Source organism: Panthera pardus, unplaced genomic scaffold, assembly GCF_024362965.1.
Source record: "Panthera pardus isolate Hobbes unplaced genomic scaffold, ASM2436296v1 HiC_scaffold_12, whole genome shotgun sequence".
In the NCBI taxonomy this organism is placed as follows: domain Eukaryota; kingdom Metazoa; phylum Chordata; class Mammalia; order Carnivora; family Felidae; genus Panthera; species Panthera pardus.
This window is the reverse complement of record NW_026526677.1, coordinates 58,280,159-58,303,701: the sequence shown is the minus strand read 5'-3', so window position 1 is coordinate 58,303,701 and position 23,543 is coordinate 58,280,159. Positions and strand designations below refer to the sequence as shown.

General features: G+C 35.8%; 1 protein-coding gene and 1 long non-coding RNA gene across 5 annotated transcripts in view; one reads left to right on the top strand and one right to left on the bottom strand.

The window, feature by feature from the left end:
• Window positions 1-23,543, bottom strand: part of RNF169 (ring finger protein 169) — a 106,385-nt gene that overhangs the window by 45,352 nt on the left and 37,490 nt on the right. The window lies entirely within an intron of this gene.
• The window catches only part of LOC109267200 (uncharacterized), a 40,640-nt gene continuing 36,277 nt past the window's right edge, over window positions 19,181-23,543 (top strand). Inside the window, exon 1 of the long non-coding RNA XR_002079975.2 lies at window positions 19,181-19,214. This is a non-coding gene — a long non-coding RNA (uncharacterized LOC109267200). The remainder of the gene's footprint in view (window positions 19,215-23,543) is intronic.

Here is a 23,543-nt window from a genome sequence, read left to right as displayed (position 1 = left end):
GCCATTTGCAACTACGTCGATGTAACTAGAGGGTATTATGCTAAGTGAAATTAGTCAATCAGAAAGACAAATATCATATGACTTCACTCATATGAGGAATTTAAGATACAAAACAGAGGAACATATGGGAAGGGAAGCAAAACTAGTATAAAAACAGGGAGGGGGACAAAATATAAGAGACTCTTAAATACAGAGAACAAACAAAGGGTTACTGGAGGGGTTGTGGGAGGTGGGATGGGCTAAATGGGTAAGAGGCATTAAGAAATCTCCTGAAATCATTGTTGCACTATATGCTAACTAACTTGCTTGTAAATTAAAAAATAATTTTTAAAAACTTTTAATAATTTTTTTCAAAGTACCAAGAAAAAAAAAGACTTAGTTTTATCTTTCCAATTTCTATACGTCTGATTGCTACAGGCTTGAACTAGTCTTTAATATGCTGAGTCTAATTCAAGAGGTTACAAATATTCAATGAACACCATACACAATGTTATGTCAGGAAGAGTCTCAAATGAAATAACGTACTCCTAACTCTGCCCAAGTCAAACAAAAAAACAAAAGGATGAAAAGCAAACCATGGCCAGGAAGAAAGTAAACCTAAAGCCTATATTAATTGCCTACATGAAAGCTCAATGTCTTTTGATGATATCAGATGAAAAATTCTTGTTCAACAGATTAACCACAGGCTACATAAAGGGGCAATTCATTTTTAGAGGATAAAGAGGCAGAGTGGCAAAAAAGAGAACAAGCTTTAGCATCAAAGTAATTGCTATCATTTATTGAACTCTTGTGTGTCAGGTGCTAGGCTAAGCACTGTACATACATCATCTCATATAAGAAAACTAAGTTTTAGGAGTTAGGTAATGTGTTCAAATTCCCAGTGCAATAGTCCAGGAGCTAGAATTCCAATCTAGGCTTATCTCAGTTGTTCTCAAGCAAAGATGATTTTACATCCCAGGGTACATCTAGCAATGTCTGGAGACACTTTGAGTTGTCACAACTGAGGGTATGGGGGTGTGTAGGTGCTACAGGCAGACGTGGGTAAGGCCAAGGATTGCTACTAAACATCCTAAATCCACAAGATTGCCTCCAATAATGCCCCCCCCCACAGATGTTGCTATTAAAAAAAAAACTGTTACATTTCCTATTTTATATATTTTAGTGTTATTTTGTTTACTTAATGGTGTTTATATACTATGTCCTCTGGCTCTTCTAGTGTTTTAAAATGCATCCTTCTGCCTCCTACTAATGTTTATTATTGCTCTCAAAATTTTACAATGAACTTTGACATGGGCTGCTTCTGGCAAAACAACCTTTCTATTGCAATATTGAGTCTCTAACACACTGTCATCTTAACACAGCTAAAAACTTACAAAATGGAAAAACCTATATGTGCATTTAAATCTTCACATGAATGATATTTGTGTCTTCTCCCTACTGGGTTCTGTAGCAGTTTTTTTTTTAAATGTTTATTTATTTTTGACAGAGAGAGAGAGAGAGAGAGACAGAGTATGAGCAGGGAGGGGGCAGAGAGAGGGAGACACAGAATCCGAAGCAGGCTCCAGGCTCTGAGCTGTCAGCACAGAGTCCGATGCAAGGCTCGAACTCACAGACCGCGAGATCATGACCTGAGCTGAAGTCAGAGGCTCAACTGACTGAGCCACCCAGGCGCCCCTTGAATAGTTTTTTATAAGGACTTGAGAACTTGGTGTCTAGGAAAGAGTTTTCACAGTCAGGGAAAATGACTTCGGGAGTGTCGGAAAGTAGCATATAAACTTGAAAAAGAAACATCAATAGCTGCTCTTTATTGAACTGTTCTTTGTGCCAGGCATTAAATTTAGAGAGCTTACCTCATTTAAACATTAAGGACTCTGTTTGATTCTATTATTATCATTTTATAGACACAAAAATTAACACTCAGTGGTTATTTCCCAAAGTCGCAGAGACTGAATACTGAAGAGCAGACCGCTGGCTTCAGATAACAGGATTTCTCAACCTCAGCACTTTTAGGCCATGTAATTCTTTGTTATGGGGAGCTGAACAGAGTCTGAGAAGAAGGCTCATGCATGAATACTTTGGGAGTAGGAGTTGAATACAGAGTAAACTTACCAAGGAAAGAAAGCCAATGAAAGTGGTATGGTGCTTGGTCCAATAATTGGCTACAAAGGCCAATATGAGAAACTGTATAAAATGCATGTCAAGACTGTCGGTCTGAAGTGAGAAAAAGGGAAGCATGGATCTATTGATTCCTACCTCCCACCGACCAAAGTTTGCTTCACGAGGCATGAAATACCCCTCACACTGGTTTGTACAACCTAAGGAAGTTCCCATGGTAGGCACTGGAGAGCGATTACAGAGAAGCCCTAGTGCTAAAAGCAAGAGGCAAGCACTAGGAGCCTAAACAAGATCTCAGGCTGTACCAAAGTGAAGCTGCCCACTACTGTAAGTGGAATGGTTTTTACCAGTTCCATTTCTGGATGCTAATTATTAAAGAAAAACTATTGACTTCTGTACATTAATCTCATACCCAGTCACACTACCAAAAAAACACCATGTAATCTTTTCCTGAAAATATCTTTACTTTGCCTTCACTAGTTTTTTAAAATAAAGTCTTTGGGTACCCAGGTGGCTCAGTTGTTAAGCATCTGACTTTGGCTCAGGTCATGATCTTAGGGTTTGTGAGTTTGAGTCCCACGTCAGGTGAGCTCAAGCCCCGCTTCAGGTGAGCATCAGCCTCACTAAGGGTGAACATAAGCCCCACATCGGGTGAGCATGAGTCCGCTTCAGGTGAGCCCTGCTTCTGTCTCTCTCTCTGTCTCTCTCTGTCTCTCTCTCTCTCTCTCTCTGCTCCTCACTCATTTCCACCCTCTCTCTCTCTCAAAAAATTTTTTAAATAAATAAAAATAAACTCTTTAAAATCAAGGATTATAAACAGAGAAGTGTACAAATCATGAATGCAAAGTATGATCAATTATACAAAATAGGCATATCCAGGTAACCACCACTCAGATCAAGAAACCAGTACTCCCTGTGCCTCTTTTTACCCAAAAGTAACCACAATTCCAGCTTCCAACACCAAAAACTCATTTTTACCTATGTGAATTTTATGTAAGTGGAATCTTTCATGGGTATTTTATCAGTCTTCCTTCAGTCAACATTCTATTTGTGAGATTCATCCATGTACGTGCATAGAGTAGGTTGTACCTTCTCATTGTTTTATACTATTCCACTGTTTGACTATAAAACAATTTAACCATTCTACCATTAATGGATATTTGGGGAGTTACTAATTTGTGGCTATTCACAAATAAACTGCTATGAACATTTTTGAAGATGTATCCTGATACACATACTGTTCTGTGGTGTATATTGTAGAAGAGAAACTGTTTAGTCATAAGACATGGGTGCACTGCCATACCTTCCCAAATTGGTTGTACAGAGAACACTTCCACCCCCCAAAGAGGCAGAATGACAGTTGCTCTCAGCCTTAACACTCAGTACCATTTGTCTATTTCAGTCATTCCAGTGAGTATATACTGGGACTGCATTATGACTAGATATGCGTTTCTCTGGTGACTAAAGATATAGAGCAGCTTTTCATATGTTTATGGACTATTAGGAAATCTTCTTTTATGAGCTGCTTATTCACATTATTGTCCTTTTTTCATTTAGATATTTGGGGTTTTTTTTCCCTAGTAATGTGTAGGAGTTATTTATACTTTTTGGATATGAAGCAATTTTCAAGAAAAATATACATAGGACATATATATGTGTATACATATACATTTTCATGTATATGAAAATCAGAAACTTTCAGACAAAAGTTTCAGGTTTTAAGGTAGTTTAACTTCAGTGGGTTTTTTTTTTTTTTTTTTGAAGCTTATTTACTTTGAGAGAAAGAGCATGTGAGCAAGGGAGAGTCAGAGAGAGAGGAGAGAGAATCCCAAGCAGGTTCCGCACTGTCAGCGCAGAGCCCTGGCATGGGGCTTGATCTCATGAACTGTGAGATCATGACCTGAGCTGAAAACAAAAGTTGAACACTTAACCAACTCTTTGTGTATCCTGTTCAAGAAATTCTCCCATGTTACCGTTAAGAAAAAAAACTTTTTAAAAGTAAGCTGTATGCCCAACATGGGGCTTGAACTCATGACTCCAAGATCAAGATTCACATGCTCCAGCCAATTTGAGCTGGCTCCAATTGAGCCAGCCAGGTGCCTCACCTCCCGTGTTATCTTTAAGGAGATTGTTATTTGACCTTTCATACTTATTTTATTTATTTTTTTAATTTACATTTAAGTTAGTTAGCATATAGTGCAATAATGATTTCAGGAATAGATTCCTTAATACCCCTTACCCATTTAGCCCATCTCCCCTCCCACAACCCCTCGAGTAACCCTTTGTTTGTTCTCCATATTTAAGAGTCTCTTATGTTATGTCCCCCTCCCTGTTTTTATACTAGTTTTGCTTCCCTTCCCATATGTTCCTCTGTTTTGTATCTTAAATTCCTCATATGAGTGAAGTCATATGATATTTGTCTTTTTCTACTGACTAACTTCACTTAGCATAATACCCTCTAGTTCCATCCATGTAGCTGCAAATGGCAAGATTTCATTCATTTTGATTGTCGAGTAATACTCCATTGTATATGTATACCACATCTTCTTTATCCATTCATCCATCGATGGACATTTGGGCTCTTTCCACACTTTGCCTATTATCAATAACACTGCTATAACCATTGGGGTGCATGTGCCCCTTCGAAACAGCATACCTGTATCCCTTGGATAAATGCCTAGTAGTGCAATTGCTAGGTCGTAGGGTAATTCTATTTTTAATTTTTTGAGGAACCTCCATACTGTTTTCCAGAGTGGCTGCACCAGCTTGCATTCCCACCAGCAGTGCAAAAGAGATGCTCTTTCTCTGCATCCTCACCAACATCTGTTGTTGCCTGAGTTGTTAATGTTAGCCACTCTGACAGGTGTGAGGTGGTATCTCACTGTGGTTTTGATTTGTATTTCCCTGATGGTTGAGAATTTTTTCATGTGTCGGTTGGCCATCTGGATATCTTCTTTGGAGAACTGTCTATTTATGTCTTTTGCCCATTTCTTCACGGGATTATTTGTTTTTTGGGCATTGAGTTTGATAAGTTCCTTATGGATTTTGGATAGTAACCCTTTATCTGATATGTCATTTGCGAATATCTTCTCCTATTCCATCAGTTGCCCGTTAGTTTTGCTGATTGTTTCCTTCGCTGTACAGAAGCTTTTTATTTTGATGAGGTCGCAATAGTTCATTTTTGCTTTTATTTCCCTTGCCTTCGGAGACGTGTTGAGTAAGAAGTTGCTGCGGCCAAGGTTAGAGAAGTTTTTGCCTGCTTTCTCATCTAGGATTTTGATGGCTTCATGTCTTACATTTAGAACTTTCATTTTGAGTTTTGAGTTTATTTTTATGAATGGTGTAAGAAAGTGGTCCAGGTTCATTCTTCTGCATGTTGCTGTCCAGTTTTCCCAGCACCACTTCCTGAAGACTATCTTTATTCCATTGGATATTCTTTCCTGCTTTGTCAAAGATTAGTTGGCCATACATTTGTGTGTCCATTTCTGGGTTCTCTATTCTGTTCCATTGACCTGAGTGTCTGTTTTTGTGCCAGTATGACCTTTCACATTTAGATCTACAACCCACTTAGAACTGATTTTTTTTAAGTGAACTATGGTAAGGCATATCTACATCTAATAAAATGAACACTTACAGAATGTTTAGCTCAATGAGTTTTGACAAATGTATATGTCCATGTAATCATCACCCTGATCAAGATATAGAACATTTTTACCTCTGAAGAAAGTCCCTTCAAGCCCACTAGCAAGCAATCCCCCTCCCTACTCAGTCCTAAGCAACCCCTAAATCTGATAACTGTGACTACAGATGAGTTTTGTCTATTATAAAATCATACAGCATATATTCCTTTGTGTCAGGCTTCATTCACTGAGCATATTTTTGAGATTTGTCCATGTTAATAAGTTTATTATTAAGACATTCCTTTTATGGGTGAGTTACATTCATTCAGTTGTCTGAATACACCAAAATGTGTTTATTCATATGTTGGATATTTGCGTTTTATTTAGTTTGGGGCTATTATGAATAAAGCTGCTAAGAACATTCATGTCTTTTTGTGGACAGATGTTTTATTTTGCCTGGCTAAGTGGCTACAAGCAGGTTTGCTGGGTTACACAGTAAGTATATGTTTAAATTTATAAAGCAATTGTCAAAATGTTTCCCATCATGGTCATACCATTTTATATTCCTACTAGCCTTGCATGAGAGTATCTGATGATTCACATTCTCCTATTCATTCTCATTCTTGGAATTGTTAGCCTTTTTAATTTGAGCCATTCTAAAAGATATAAGGGATATCTCATTGTGGCTTTAATAACTATTTCCCTGCTGGCTATTTATGTTGAGCATCTTTTCATGTGTTTAGTAGCATATCTTCTTTTGTGAAGTGTCTGGTCAAACCTTTCACTCTCACATTTTTCTTTTTTTTTAACTTATTGCTTGCTAAGTCCAAGAATTCTTTACAAATTCTGGATACAAGTCCATTGTTAGATACACATTTTGAGAATATTTTCTCCCACTATTTGTTTTGCCTTTTTATTTCCCTAATATGTGAAATTTTTTAATTTTGATACCCATATATCAATTTTTTCTTCTGTGATTAGGATTTTTTGTGTTCCTGTCTAGGAAATCTTTGCCTACCCCAAGGTCAAAAATGTTTTCTTCTGCATAGTTTTAGCTTGTAAGTTTAGTCTATGATCCATTTTGAATTAATTTTGTATATTGTACAGACGTCAAGATTCACTTTTAGATATTCATAGGATATTCAGTTTGTTCTAGCACCACTGTTCAAAAGACTATACTGTTGCCACTGAATTACTTTTGTGCCTTTATGAACATCAGTTGACGATATATGAGTGGGTCTATTCCAGGTCTATATTCTACTCCATTGATCTATGTCTTTTCCTTATGCCAATACCATGTTGCCTTGATGACTAGCATTATATCAATTCTTGAAATCTAGTAGTAAAGTCTCCCAGAAATAACATTATTCACAGACAACATAATCCTCCATGTAGAACATCCACTAGAATCTACAAAAAAAACTACTAGAATTACTAAATGAGTTTTAGCAACAGAATATCAAAATATAAAAATATAAAAATAAATTGTATTTCTATATACTTGCATGAACAATCAGAAATTGAAACTTTAAAATACCATTTACTATAACATCAAAAAATGTGAAATACTTTATATCTGACAAAAGATGTGGAAACTTAAAACCACAAATATTATTGACAGAAATTTTAAAAGATCTTAAAAAACTAATATATACCATGTTGATGGGTCTGAAGACTCAACATTACTGAGATGCCAATTCTCCTCAAATTGATCTATAGATTCAATGCAATCCCAATGAAAATCCCAGAAGGCTTTTTTTGTAGGAAATGGCAAGCTGATACTAAAATTCAGATGTGTATACTGAGAAGCAAGAACGGCTAAAATAACTTTGAAAAAGAACAATTTGAGGAATAACACTACCAGATTTCAAGAGTTGTTATAAAGCTACAATAACCAAAACAACATGGCATTGGTATAAAAATAAACAAATAGATCAGTGGTACAGATAGAATATAGAGTTTAGAAATAAACCCAGAAATATATGGATAACTGATTTTTGACAAAGTTGCAAAGGCAATCCAATGGAAAAAGGATAGTCTTTTCAACAGACAATACTCGAACAACTTAACACTCATATGCACGAAAAGGAACTTGGATCTATACTCACACCACATATAAAAATTAACTTGAAATGGATCACAGACCTAAATGTAAGGCCTAAAACTATAAAACTTCCAGAAGAAAACAGAGGAGAAAATCTCTGTGAACTTGGGCTGGGCAAAGAATTCTTAGATATAATACCAAAAGCACAATCTACAAAGAAAAAAGTTTATAAACTATTTTTCTTGAAAGATATCCAGTAATTCTACTCCTAGCCAAAAAAAAAAAAAAAAAAAAAAAACAAAACCTGAAAACAAAAACTCAAAACAAAAAATATCTTGCTCTTCAGAAGACTCTAAGAGAATGAAAACATGGACACAGACTGGGAGAAAAATATTTGCAAAGCATATGCCTGATCAAAGATTTGTATCCAGAATACACAAAGATCACTCAAAATTGAACAATAAGAAAATACATCACCCAATTTAAAAAGGCAAAATATTTGAACAGACATTAAACCAAAGAAAATATATAGAAGGCAAATAAACACATGAAAAGATGCTCAACATCATTAGTCATTAGGGAAATGAAAATTTTTAAACCACAATGAGATAGATACCCCTACGCACCAATTAGAATTGCTAAAATTAAAAAGACTAATCATACCAAATGTTGGTGAAGATCAAGAAAAACCCGAACTTTCACACAGTTGGTAGGAATTAAAATAGTAAAACTACTTTGGAAAAGTTTGGCAATTTCTTAAAAAATGAAACACACACCTACCCTATGATCTAGCCATTTCACATCTAAACATTTACCTAAGAGGAAAAGAAATATATGTCTATACAAAGACATACATGAATGTTCATAGCTGATTTGTAATGGCCAAGAACTGGAAACAACCCAAATGTCTATTAAAAGGCATACAGGTAAACAGACTGTGACATATCCAGTCACAATGAAAATACTACTCAGCAATCAAAAAATAAATTATTGATACGTGCAACAAAGTGAATGAATCTTAACATAATTGTGCTTAATGAAAAAGTCAAACAGAAGCAACAAAAGAAAAAAGAGACAAATTGGTCTTCGTCCAAATTAAAAACTCTGTCCAAAGGATGTTTATCAATAAAGTATAAAGACAACCTACAGAGTAGGAGAAAATATGTGCAAATCATATATAAGGACTTAATATTCAGAATACATACATAAAGAGCTATTAGAACTCAACAACAAAAAGACAGCCCAATTCAAAATTAAGCAAAGGACTTGAATAGATATTTCTCCAAAGAAGAGACACAAGATGGCCAATAAGTACACGACACAGTGCTCAACATCATTATTCACTAGGGAAATGCAAATCAAAATCATTGTGAGATACCCACTAGAATGACTATAATAATTTTTTTTAAGAGAAAGGAAAATAACAAGTGCTAACCAGAATGTGGAGAAATTGGAGCCCTCAGACATTGCTGGTAGGAACATAAAATGGTGCAGCTGCTGTGAAAAAGTTTGACAATTTCTCAAAAAATTAAACATACAATTATCCGTATGACCCAGTAATTCTACTCCTACTTAAAAAAAAACTGAAAACAAAAACTCAAAACAAATACATGTACACCAGTGTTTATTGCAGCATTATTCACAATTGCCAAAAAGTGGGAACAACCCAAGTATTCGTCAAGAGATGAATGGATACACAAAATGTGGTATGTCCATGCAATGGTATACTATTCAGTCATAAAAAGAAATGAAGTACTAAAACACGTGACAGTGTAGACGAACCTTGAAAACATTATGCTATGTGAAATAAGCCAGACCAAAAGGACAAATACTGTTATGATTCCACTTATATATCTAGAATAGGCAAATTTGTAAAAATAGGAAGTTAGTTAGAGGTTACCAGGGGCTGGGGGGATAGAGAAACGGGAAGATATTGATTAACGGGTACAGAGTTTCTGTTTGGAGTAGTGAAAAATTTTTCAAAAAAAACAGCAGTGATGGTTGCACAAAACTGTGAATGTACTTAAGGATACTAAGCTGTATACTTAAAAATAGTTAAAAAGGCAAATTTTTGTTATACATATTTTATAGCACTTAAAAAATTTTTGTGTCATATAGTATCATGAAGTTCCAGCTAGCTTTCCATCCTTTTAGATATTACAATAAATATCTTGCATGACAGTTCACTCAAGGCAATATTTTAAGTAGCAGGATTCTGGTCAGAATCAGGTAAGTGAATTTTCCACTAACAGCTAAACACAGCCAAATAAAATTCCCAGCCACAGGGCAATGTTCCATAGAAGGAACAGGCTACAGAGCTCACTAGATTCTTAAATCCTATCATGCAAGGGCAGAAATGCCTGTAAAATATTTGTAGCTAAGCCACATCTTGAATAATACTCATTTCACCATGAAAAATTATTTATCTTCAAAATTGCAGAATCTGGGTAATCAGTATACAGGGGTTCATTTTATTGTTCTCTCCACTTTTATATTTGCTGGAATATTACAAAATTTAAAAATTTAGAAATTATTTCTAACATATGTTATGCTAGCTAACAAACCTTAGGTGCTGGATGATTATAGAAATAATTGAAGGTCTTATCAGAGCCTATACAGTGAAGGTTCTGACAATATAGTCTTTCAAGTGCTACATAACACTTCAAATGTTAACTAGCCATGCTTAGAGATTAAAATAAAAAACACATATACATATAACACGATTTCAAATGAAGTATTTTTTTTTAATGTTTATTTATTTATTTTGAGAGAGACAGAGAGCCTGGGTAGAGGAGGGACACAGAGAGAGACAGAGAATCTGAAGCATGCTCCAGGTTCTGAGCTGTCAGCACCCACCAACTGTGAGATCAAGACCTCAGCTGAAGTTGGATGTTTAATCGACTGAGCCACCCAGATGCCCCCCAAATGAAGAATTTTAAAGTATATTTCATACCATCCAGAGAGCACTTCTACCATGGATTTCTGAAATAAACTACTGGGGCGCCTGGGTGGCTCAGTTGGTTGAGCGTCCGACTTCGGCTCAGGTCATGATCTTCACAGTTCATGCGTTTGAGCCCCAGCTTGCTGCTGTCAGCATGGAGCCCGCTTTGGGTCCTCTGTCCCCTTCTCTCTCTGCCCCTCCCCTATTTGTTCTTTCTCTTTCTCTCAAAAGTAAATAAAACGCTAAGAAAATGAAATGGATTACTTGTGTCCAATTCCTTGTTTTCAAGTCTCTCTGCCCCCAGACACTATGAGCTTCTTTTGAAGGGGACCATGGAACTGTGTGTGTCCCATTGCTCCTTGATTTCCCCTCTCCTGCTTGAATTCTAGACTGGGATCTGTGTTCAGAAAGTTTAGTTCCACCAACAGCTACAGAACACTAGAGTCTATGTGTCAGGCATATTTTTGGTGCTGTGCATATACAGCCCTGATCAAAGATGACAAAGTTGTGCATGGAGCTTACTTTCTAGTAGAACACAGTTGAAGTGAGTAATAAGGTTGAGCTAAACAATTTTTAAAAGGTTCTTCCAACAAATATTCCCTGTGATACAAACCATACTGTTGTTGGTGACCGTACCCATCCCCATGCTTTGAGGGAGCTTCTCTCAATTCCACAGTAAAAAGTAACCAACCCTGATAGTACCATTTACACAGGGCTGGTGGGAGGAGTACTGCCCCATGGCACTTTAAAGACAAGAAGCTCATTCATCTATAATTTTTCCATTTCCTTATCTGAGTTGGTAAAATGGTCCACTGCCCAATGATAGACTACAGAAATGGCTTGTGACAGCTGTAGGACCATACAGCATTATGGTGTTTCATTAATCTCTCCCCTCCACCAATAAGTAATAACAAATTTTTCCTATAAGAGGATGATATATGAAAACATTAAATAAATTCTATGAATTATACACATTTAACTCATTTTCTATATTTTCTAGTTATCTCTGGACCAAAAAGTCTCAAACTGGGACCCTAGACCCTTAAGATGTCCACAAAGCTGGTAATGGGAACCTTTAAGTTAATTTTCAATATATTTTTAACAATCTAACAAATCATACACTTAATAGCCCGTAGTTTGTACCCACTAAATACCACCATCTCAGTAAATACGTTGAATAGATTTTTGTTGATGTCTGGGCTTATTCTTTAATAGAGGACATTAAAAATATTTTAAACTCTTACAGAGGCTATGGAAGAAATATAGTACAGGCTGATAAAGTATATAATACCACTGCTTCAGAACCATTACTTCAAACATGATAAACCTGTTAATGAAATTAGTGTCAGAATATTTCAATTTACTTTGGTATCTAGAGCAGTCAGTGCTTTATATCTTCTATCTGGTTCCTAGACTCTCATTTGATACTAACAGTTACCACCTCTTTTGGTCTAATTGGTGATTATTGCTGATGCTGCCATAAAAAGAAAGTGTTTTGACTGGACTGGATGGACTTAACAGAAATATTTAGAACATTTCATCCTAAAGCAGCAGAATACACATTCTTCTTGAGTGCACATGGAACATTCTCCAGAACAGATCACATACTGGGTCACAAATCAGCCCTCAACAAGTACAAAAAGATTGATATCATACCATGCATATTTTCAGACCACAATGCTATGAAACTTGAAATCAACCACAAGAAAAAATTTGGAAAGATCACAAATGCTTGGAGACTAAAGAACATCCTACTAAAGAATGTATGGGTTAACCAAGAAATTAAAGAGTAAATTGAAAAGTACATGGAAGCCAATGAAAATGAAAATACGACAGTCCAAAACCTTTGGGATACAGCAAAGGTGGACATAAAAGAGAAGTATACGGCAATCCAGGCCTTCCTAAAGAGGGAAGAAATGTCTCAAGTACACAACCTAACCTTACACCTAAAGGACCTACAAAAAGAACAGCAAAGAAAGCCCAAAACCAGCAGCAGAAGGGAAATACAGCAGAAACCAATGATACCGAAATCAGAAAAATAGAACAGATCAACAAAACTAGGAGCTAGTTCTTTGAAAGAATTAACAAAATTGATAAACCCCTCACCAGATTGATCAAAAAGAAAAAGGAAAGGACCCAAATAAATAAAAGCATGAATGAAAAAGAGAGATCACAACCAACACCGCAGAAATACAAACAATTATAAGAGAATATTATGAATAATTACATGCCAACAAATTGGGTGATCTAGAAGAAATGAATAAATTCCTAGAAACATATAACTACCAAAACTGAAACAGGAAAAATAGAAAATTTGAACAGACCCATAACCAGTAAAGGAATTGAATCAGTAATCAGAAATCTCCCAACAAGAGTCCAGGGCTGGATGTCTTCCCAGAGAAATTCTACCAAACATTTAAAGAAGAGTTAATACCTATTTTATCGAAGCTGTTCGAAAAATAGAAATCGAAGAAAAACTTCCAAACCCATTCTATGACATGACAAAGTAATCAAAAATCTCCTAAAAAACAAGAGTCCAGAGCCAGATGGATTTCCAGAGATTCTACCAAACATTTAAAGAAGAGTTAACACCTATTCTCTTGAAGCTGTTCCAAAAAATAGAAATGCAAGGAAAACTTCCAAACTCTGTCTATGAAGCCAGCATTACATTGATTCCAAAACCAAAGACCCCCCCTAAAAAGGAGAATTACAGACCAACTTCCCTGATGAACATGGATGCAAAAATTCTCAACAAGATACTAACAAATCAAATCCAACAACACATTAAAATAATTATTCACCACGATTAAGTGGGATTTACTCCTGGGCTGCAGGGCTGGTTCAATATCCGCAAATCAGTCAATGTGGTATGTCATATTAATAGAAGATAAGAAACACACGATTCTCTCCATAGATGCAGAAAAAGCATTTGACAAAATACAGCATCCTTTCTTGATTAAAAAAAAAAAAAAAAAAAAACCCTCAAGAAAGTTGGGAAAGAAGGAACATACCTCAACATCCTAAAGGCCATATATGAAAGACCCACAGCTTATACCATCCTCAAAGGGGAAAAACTGAGAGGTCTTCTCCTAAGGTCAAGAACACAACAAGATGTCCATTCTCACACTGTTGTTCAACATAGTACTAGAAGTCCTAGCCTCAGCAATCAGACAACAAAAAGAAATAAAAGGCATCAAAATCAGCAAGGAAGAAGTCAAACTTTTATTCTTTGCAGATGACATGATACTCTACATGGAAAATCCAAAAGACTCCTCCAAAAAACTGCTCAAACTGATACACGAATTCAGCAAAGTCTCAGGATATAAAATCAATGTACAGGAATCAGTTGCATTTCTATACACTAATAGTGAAGCAGCAGAAAGAGATATCAAGGAATCAATCCCATGTACAATTGCATCAAAAAACATAAAATACCTAGGAATGAAACCTAACCTCAAAGAGATAAAAAGACCTGTACACTGAAAACTATAGAAGGCTTATGAAAGAAATTGAAGATGACACAAAGAAATAGGAAAACATTCCATGCTCATGGAATGGAAGAACAAATACTGTTAAAATGTCAATACTACCCAAAGCAATCTACATATTCAATGCAATCCCTATCAAAATAACCCCAGCATTCTTCACAGAGATAGAACAAACAATCCTAAAGTTTGTATGGAACCAGAAAAGGCCCTGAATAGCCAAAGGCATGTTGAAAAAGAAAAACAAAGCTGGAGGCATCACAATTCCAGATTTCAAGCTGTATTACAAAGCTGTAATCACCAAGACAATATGGTACTGGCACAAAAAGAGACACACAGATCAGTGGAACAGAGAACCCAGAAATGGACTCACAAATGTATGGCCAACTAATCTCTGACAAAGCAGGAAAGAATATCCAACGGAAAAAAGACAGTCCTTCAGCAAATGATGATAGGAAAACTGGACAACGACATGCAGAAGAATTAACCTCAACCGCTTTCTTACAATATACACAAAAATAAACTGAAAATAAATGAACGGCCTAAACATAAGACAGGAAACCATCAAAATTCTAGGGAAGAAAACATGCAACAACCTTTTTGACCTCGGCTGCAGCAACTTCTTACTAGACATGTCTCCAGAGGCAAGGGAAACAAAAGCAAAAATGAACTATCGGGACCTCATCAAGACAAAAATTTTCTGCACAGAGAAGGAAACAATCAACAAAACTAAAAGGCAACTGATGGAATGGGAAAAGATATTTGCAAATGACATATCAGATAAAGGGTTAGTATCCAAAATCCATAAAGAATTTATCAAACTCAACACCCAAAAAACAAACAATACAGTGAAGAAATGAATAAAAGACATGAACAGACACTTTTCCAAAGAAGACATCCAGATGGCTAACAGACCCATGAAAAAATGCTCAACATCCCTCAGCATCAGGGAAATACAAATGAAAACCACAATGAGATACCACCTCACACCTGTCAGAATGGCTGAAATGAACTCAGGAAACAAGATGTTGGCGAGGATACAGAAAAAGGGGAACACTTTTGCACTTTTAGTGGGAATGCAAACTGGTGCAGTCACTCTGGAGAACAGTATGAAGGTCCCTCAAAAAATTAAAAATAGAAATCACCCTATGGCCCAGAAATTGCACTACTAGGTATATATCCAAAGAATACAAAAATGCTGATTCAAACAGGCACACGTACCCCAGTGTTCATAGGAGCACTACCACAATAGCCAAATTATGGGAAGAGCCCAAATGTCCATCAATGGATGAATGGATAAAAAAGATGTGGCATATACATACAATTGAATATTACTTGGCAATCAAAATGAATGAAATCTTGCCATTTGCAATAACGTGGATGGAACTAGAATATACTATGCTAAGAAAAAGTCAGTCAGAGAAAGACAAATATCATATGATTTCACTTACATGTGGAATTTAAGAAACAAAACAGATGAACATAGGGGAAGGGAAGGAAAAAATAAGATAAAAACAGAGACAAACCAAAGAGACTCTTAAATACAGAGGATTGCTGGAAGGGTGCTGGGTTGGGGAATGGGCTAAATGGGTGATGGGCATTAAGGAGGGCACTTGTTGGGATGAGCACTGGGTGTTATATGTAAGTGATGAATCACTAAATTCTACTCCTGAAACCATTATTACACTATATGTCAAGTAAGATGGATTTAAATAAAATTTTTTTTTTAACGTTTATTTATTTTTGAGACAGAGAGAGACAGAGCATGAACGGGGGAGGGTCACAGAGAGAAGGAGACACAGAATCTGAAACAGGCTCCAGGCTCTGAGCTATCAGCACAGAGCCCGACGCGGGGCTCGAACCCACAGACCGTGAGATCATGACCTGAGCCGAAGTCGGACGCTTAACCGACTGAGCCACCCAGGTGCCCCTTAAATAAAATTTTTTAAAAAGTGTTTTGGGTAAACTAGGACTGCTTGCAGTTTCCATTTCATAGCATCCTGAATCATAGCAAATGATCTCTTGCATACAAAGTTAAAGCCATGATTTCTACTTGAGCAATCACATAAATAGCACCAAAGCAATTGACTTGCCCTTATGATTCTTATTTAATTTTAAGGATATCATATTTATGATACTATGCTGTCTTCATTTTAATTCTCAAACACCTTTCAATTTAAATGTTACATTTAGAGCTAAGCATATATAAACTTTTATGTCAAGATAACATTTTACAAATTTTCTCCTTTACGTAATAAGGTATTTAAAATTACTTTAATACAGGTTTTAAATTGCACACATTATGCAGAAATGCATATAAAATTAATCACAGGGATTCAAGTTTACACATAAATTGAACCAGCAGATGCTATAGAAGTCCTACATTTAATTGCCAAGCTAAAAGGCTGAATGAGGGGTGCCTGAGTGGCTCAGTTGGTTGAGCATCCAACTTCAGCTCGGGTCATGATCTCACGGCTTGTGGATTTGAGTCCCGTGTCGGGCTCTGTGCTGACAGCTCAGAGCCTGGAGCCTACTTTGGATTCTGGGTCTCTTTCTCTCAAAAATAAATAAACATTAAAAAAAATTTTTTTAATACATAAAATAAAAGGCTAAATGAACAGGAGGGAACTCACATATCAGAAGTAGAAAGAAAGATCTCTAAGTCATTGATTATGAAAAGGCAAATACAGACCTTCTTCACTGCTGAAAGTTCAAGAAAATGGAGAATCATTTGGTTCATACCACTAACTTTCCAGCTTCCAACTATGACTTTTTGAAGGTCAGCCATTTCTTACTCAAATGAACAAACAAATGGCAGCAATGGAGGAATTTATTTTGTGCTAGGTTCTTCAGGATTCCAAATTTTAGAGAATAATAATAATTCTTATATATGGATTACTATGTGCCAGGCACTATTTCACAATAGTGAAGGAAGATGACTGCATTCCTCTTAGAAAGAAAACAAAAATGGTATCTGGAATTTATAAATAATTACTGAGTAGGTCTGAAGACCATCCTTGAGAAGGTTTGATTTATAAAGTGCCTGGCCCTCTGCTAAGGGTTGTATTTATGTTATCTTATACCTCTATAAGCCAGGTGCTATGGTGTTTATTTTACAGAGCCAGGATTTGAACTCAGACAGTGGCTCTTTCTCATTATAATAGAGTAAAATATCGACATCACACCTGTATTGTGATTTGAAGAACACCTGCATTTTTTTAAGTTTAAGATAAATAAACAAAAAACTTGAGTCTCAGATGTAAGAAGCATGAGACTTTAACTCTCATTTGAATCCGGAAAAATATAACCAACCTTGCAATTCCACTGAAAGCAGATTACTTGTGAATTTTCACACAAATTTGGCTAGAGAGGAGAAATTTTAAAAATTTTCTTGTGGAATCTTTTTGAAATATTATATTTTTAGAAGTTATTTTTCATTCTTGAATGTTTTTGGCTTTTAAGGAAAATATTGGCATACATGTGATATATTACAATGATATTTTCTGTTATTCTATATAATCATTATAAATTTTGGCATGGATCTAAATTTATTGACATGGAAATTTCACATATGTTTAATTAAAAAATCATTAAAAACGGTTTGTATAGTGTGATTCTTTATTCTGTAAAAAATCTTAAGCTTAAATTTATGATAAACATTTAAATTTGGCTATTAGATGACAAGATTACTGGTAATTTTCCTTTCTTCTTTGAATCTTTTCATTATCTGGACTTTTTTTTTCATTTTTACAATTCTGCTTACTTTTATAAGCAGGAAAAATATTTAATTTTTTAAAACCTTCACTAATCACATATTTCTACAAAATAAAATCGTTTTGTAAAAAGAGTTGCAACTGCTCTAAAAAAATTCTCTAGCTTGGCTTTCATAGTAGCATTGAAATGATCTTATTTAAACTGTTCTCTAAACCATAAAAAGTACTATATTAATACAATAATCTTATAACTACTGATCCTCTCCTCTCATAAATCAAAGAGACAAGGAAAGATAACACAATGCAGAAATAACTTTGTTTAATTACATTTGATCAGCCTTTGAATTTCCCAAATGTGATTTTTTTTTAATTGTTTTAATGTTTATTTACTTTTGAGAGAGAGAGAGAGAGACAGAGAGTGAGCAGAGGAGGGGCAGAGAGAGAGGGAGACACAGAATCCGAAGCAAGCTCCAGGCTCTGAGTTGTCAGTGCAGAGCCTGACGTGGGGCTCGAATCCGGGCTCAAATCCACAAACCGTGAGATCATGACCTGAGCTAAAGTCCAACACTTAACTGACTGAGCCACCCAGGCACTCCACCCCAAATGTTATTTTCTTTGAAAAGCCACTATATACTTGATAAAGCTGTTCCCCCTTGTCTGAATAGTTGTAAATAGCAAAAGAAGAAAACAACCATGTTTAATATTTTTAGATTTTCAGCAACAGCTGTTTTTCCCTCAGGCAGTCAAAATTATAACCTACCATATAGCTTACTTTCTCTTAAAAATGTACTATGAGATTCTGTGTCTATTTTCTGGTTCTAGAAACAGGCACATCAGCACCTGCCAAAAGCAGGCATTTCCTCAAAGATTACATGATAACATTACAGAGGAATAAGAAACAAAAATAACAAACATTGTAGCAAAAAGAACTTTAGAAATCTTAAAATATATCTAGCTTTATTGTGAGCCAGCTATACATCCTTACACCAGTCATTTATTTTAAAAGGAGGAACTTTGAAACTAGACGATCAACCATTCAATCAGCATTCAGTGAATACCTATATGCAAGATACTACACTAAACAGTCTCCACTCCCTTCCCATCCATGATTTCACTTTCTGCAGTGTCACTCAACTACAGTCTGGAAGCAAATGATCCTCCTCTAGACACATCATCAGGTCAACAGTAGCCTAGCACTACATCACAATGTCTACATCACTCGCCTCACCTCATCTCATCACATAGGTATTTTACCATCTCACATTATCATAAGAAGAGCGAGTACGGTACAATGAGGTATTTTAAGAGACCACATTCACATAACTTTTATTAGAGTATATTGTTATAATTACTCTATCTTATTATTAGTTAGCGTTGTTACTCTCTTACTGTACCTAATTTAGAAATTAAACTTTATCATAGGTATGTATGTGCAGGAAAAACCATAGTATATACAGCATTTGGAACTCTCCACAGTTTCAGGCATCTACTGCGGGGGGGGGGGGGGGGGGCGGTCATAGAACATACACCCATGGATAAGTAGGGATGACTGTATCTTACATGCAGTGGAGAGTTGAGGAGACTAAATGAACAGATCCATCTGGAAAGATTTTACAATCTAATAGGAAAAAAAAATTTAAACAAGTAGTCTGCTGCTTCTGTGACAGAACATATTTTAAACTTTCTAGGTAAATAAGCTCCTTTTAAAATAAGTAAATTTTTTTAAAGGGAGGAGTGGGTAAGGCCAGCTCAACATTTGGTTCATGATGCATTGCATAGCCAAATAGATTTAAGTGAAATGTTCAAGTTTAAATAAAGTGCATTGTATTTTAAGTTCATGGCATAAAGATAATAAAAGAGACTTTAAAGATTTATAATTTTAAAAACAATGAGGTCCTAAAAGTTTACTTACCTTCAAAACATTCCTTCACAAAAGTTAGTGTCTGCCTCATAGAGACATTATTCACTTCAGTAACCCATTGACCATATCTGATTACACTGTGCTCTGGCTAAGGACTAAGAACTGCATGCTTACTACTTGAATAATTCAGCCAGCAATGGGGAGAAAATACTCCTCAAAAATGAGCCAGTAGGGAGAGAGAAAAAAGAAAATGGATAGGTCAGTAAACCAATTCAGAGAAAGCCTATACCACTCATGTGATCCACAGAATTACCAAAAGCAGTTCATCTTTCCCACTCCAGAAACCAGGGAGATAAGCAGTCTAGAAGCAGAGACTGTTTTTTCTCCTACTTACAACCTTTCAGAGTCCAACTGATTGAAAGAAGTCAAACAAGAGTATGTGGATTGTGTTTCTTAACTCTAACATAAAGCAACTATTTAACCTGGTGGTCAAAATGAAGCATCAAACAAACTGTAAGCAGAAGAAATAATGGTGTAAATAAAAAGCTTAATCCAACCGATAAATAGAACTTACAGAGATGAATCAATTATTTTAAAAGACAAAAATGACTAATAGTCTCATATAGCATATAAACATAAAAAGATATCCATATTGAAATAATTTCTTGCTAAAATTATTTTATTTCAACAGACATTTACTGCAGACAAGACTATAACAATATTCTTATCTTACATAATATTGTTATAGTCTTGTCTACAGTAAATGTCTGTGGGAAATAAAAAAATAATATATACATATATATACATATATATACATATATATATACATATATATACATATATATATATATATATATATATATATATATGTATATATATTCTAGAACGAATACAACAAAATTATTTCCTCGGGCAATGTAACAAGATAGGAGGCTGAGCACATGCTAATTTTCTCCTTCCAGTTAAAAACCCCATAAAATGTCAGGGAGAAAAAGAAGTCAGAAACTTTTTCAATAGAATACATCTACAAAGGCACAGGGGGAAAAAAAGCATCCTTTAGCAGTCAAGTTTACAAATGCTAAAAGATGGAACTGGTTTTCACATTCAAAGGTTGTGAACAAACAATGTACAGAAAACATATAAATTACTAGCTAGAGGAAGCATCTTAGGCTCACTGGTCATTTATATGTTTTCTGTACATTTTTTCTAGCTAGTTATCAGGTAAACGCAAAGTAAAACAATGAGATATTTTTATCTAACAGATTAGCAAAGTATTAAAAGTAATAAAAACTTGGCAGGGATTTAAAGAAAAGGGGCCTCCCTTTTACTGTTGGTGAAAGAGTAAGTTGAAAAAGTCTTTCTAAAAGGCAATTTGCTAATATCCACCAAAATACAAAGTGTTCATACCATTTGACCCTGAACTTTCATTTCCAGGAATCTAACCTAAAGGAAGTGTTTGCTTGCACATGTTCATGTGTATTCAGTGCAGCATCTCTTCAAAACTGGGAGAAATTGGGAAGAATTTAAATGACTAATGATAATGGAATAGTTAAGTGAATTATGCCTCATCCATATCTATGAAATATCTTTCAGGATGAAAAAGTATCTATATGAAAGCCTTACCTCCCACAAAAAAAACAAAAAACAAAAAACACATATTTAGTGAAAGAAAGAGGAAGTTACAGAATAGATCAATTATTCCTCAAAAATCCTAGCTTCTTTGAAGTGTTTACTATAACCCCTCTTTGTGGTAGTCATCTACCTATCTCTCTGGCAATTCCCCTTATTCACAGAAAAACTCAGCACCTACGTTTCTCTCCAACTACTTCAATGATGATTCCTGAAGATTTCAACATCAGTATACTCTCTCAGTTCCTGTACCTCCTCCTAAATAAGTCTTTTTTTTTTTCCATCCTACTTCAGTTATCTACTCCCTGATCATATTCTAAATCTCATCCTGTCCAATAACTAACCCACCTCCCAGTCTCACTTTCAAGCTTCTCACATTTAGACCAACACTTCCTAGCTTTCTAACATGACTTGCAGTCACTTGCTAGTGACCCTACTTTTACAGTCTCTACCACCATCAAAACTTCTAGCCCACTGACCCTACCATTCTTTCACTGTCCATAATGTCCGTCACCTTCTCAATTCCCTCCTTTAAATAACTTCAAAAACCATGGTCCAAAACTGTAACAACTTCCTTGTATACACTTGACAATTCATTGCATCTCGCCTTCTGTCATACTTCCCGCAAAACCCCAAGGCTGCTTAAACCCAAAAGTGCCTTAATTGGTCTTATTTTCATTCTTGTCCCATAAGTCACAGACTGCTAGCTACCTATCCAATATCCATTCTTTCCTTCCTTACCAAGAGAACCCATATTTTACTTGGGAGGTTAATGCACCCAGCTAAACCACTGTACTTCCTAGCCTCCCTGACAGCTAGAGAGAGTCTATGACACTGGACCATAAAGCACAAGTGAAGTCACTGAATGAGCTTTGGAGAAAACCCTTAAAAAAAAAAAATCAGCTGATATGTGCCTTTCTGCCTCTGACTTCTGTCTACATGTGATTCTAGAGAAGGATCAGCCATCTCACACTACAAGGAGACAAGCACACTTGAAGATGTCTAAACAGAAAGACAAAAGGAACCTGACTTCCTGATGTCACATAGCTGCTATATCAGCCCTAGGCTGCATACATCTGGTTTCGGTTACTAGAGAAAAAGAAAACTCCTCATTTGTTTGGTCATTATTTTCGGGTCTCTACTATTTACAGTAAATACAATTCCTAACTTCTAGACCCATTATAGTTTATTCCCTACACAGCAACCAGAGACCTTTTAAAAGTATAAATCAGATCACATTACTGGCTTCACATCACACTTAAAGTAAATTTAGGTTCTTTACCAGGTCAACTAGGCCTTCTTTGATCTGGCCCTTCTATTTCTTCCAATTCATCTCCTACCAAATCCCTATACCACCTTTTCACCCACCACTTGCACACTCAACTCCCGCCACACTGTTCCTTGAACAAGCCAAACTTGTTTCTATTTCAGGGACTTTGCATTTGCTGCTCCTCTGCCTAGAATACTCTTTCCTCATACTTTTACTTGGCTTGCTACCTCACTTAACCCACGTAGCAACTCCAATGTTGCCTCTCTGACAGACCTTCCTGATTATCTAAAACAGTTTTTTTGTGTCTCCTCAAGTTTCCTCTCCACCTCCCAGTAACTCTTCTGATCCTACTTTATTAATATATATTAAGTATTTGTTTGCTAATTTACTGTCTTTGGCACTAGAATGGAATCTCCCTGGGCAAGGACCTCAGGTGTCTGCAGAACCATATCTCCAGTGCTTGGCACACAGTAGGGATGCAAAAAATATCTGATGAGTAAATGACTATATAACATGAGCTCATTTATACTGAAAAAGACTAAAGCGTGTGTGTGTGTGTGTGTGTGTGTGTGTGTGTGTGTGTGTGTGTGTGAAAGTATATAAAGGACCTAAACTGATGTTACTAGTTGTTACTAGTTATCAAAGTTAACTATGGGGAGGATAATGAAAAATAAGGAAAAGAGGAATTTTCACATTTTGCTCTGCATATTTCTATATTATTTTTCTTTTCACAAAAAACCCCAAAATTATATATGATACATGGCAGGAAGAAAGTTTTAAACATATTTGGACATATAAATCCACTCACAGAATCATAAAATTTAGAAACTCAGAGTAACCTTAAGCATACTACTCCCCCCATAGG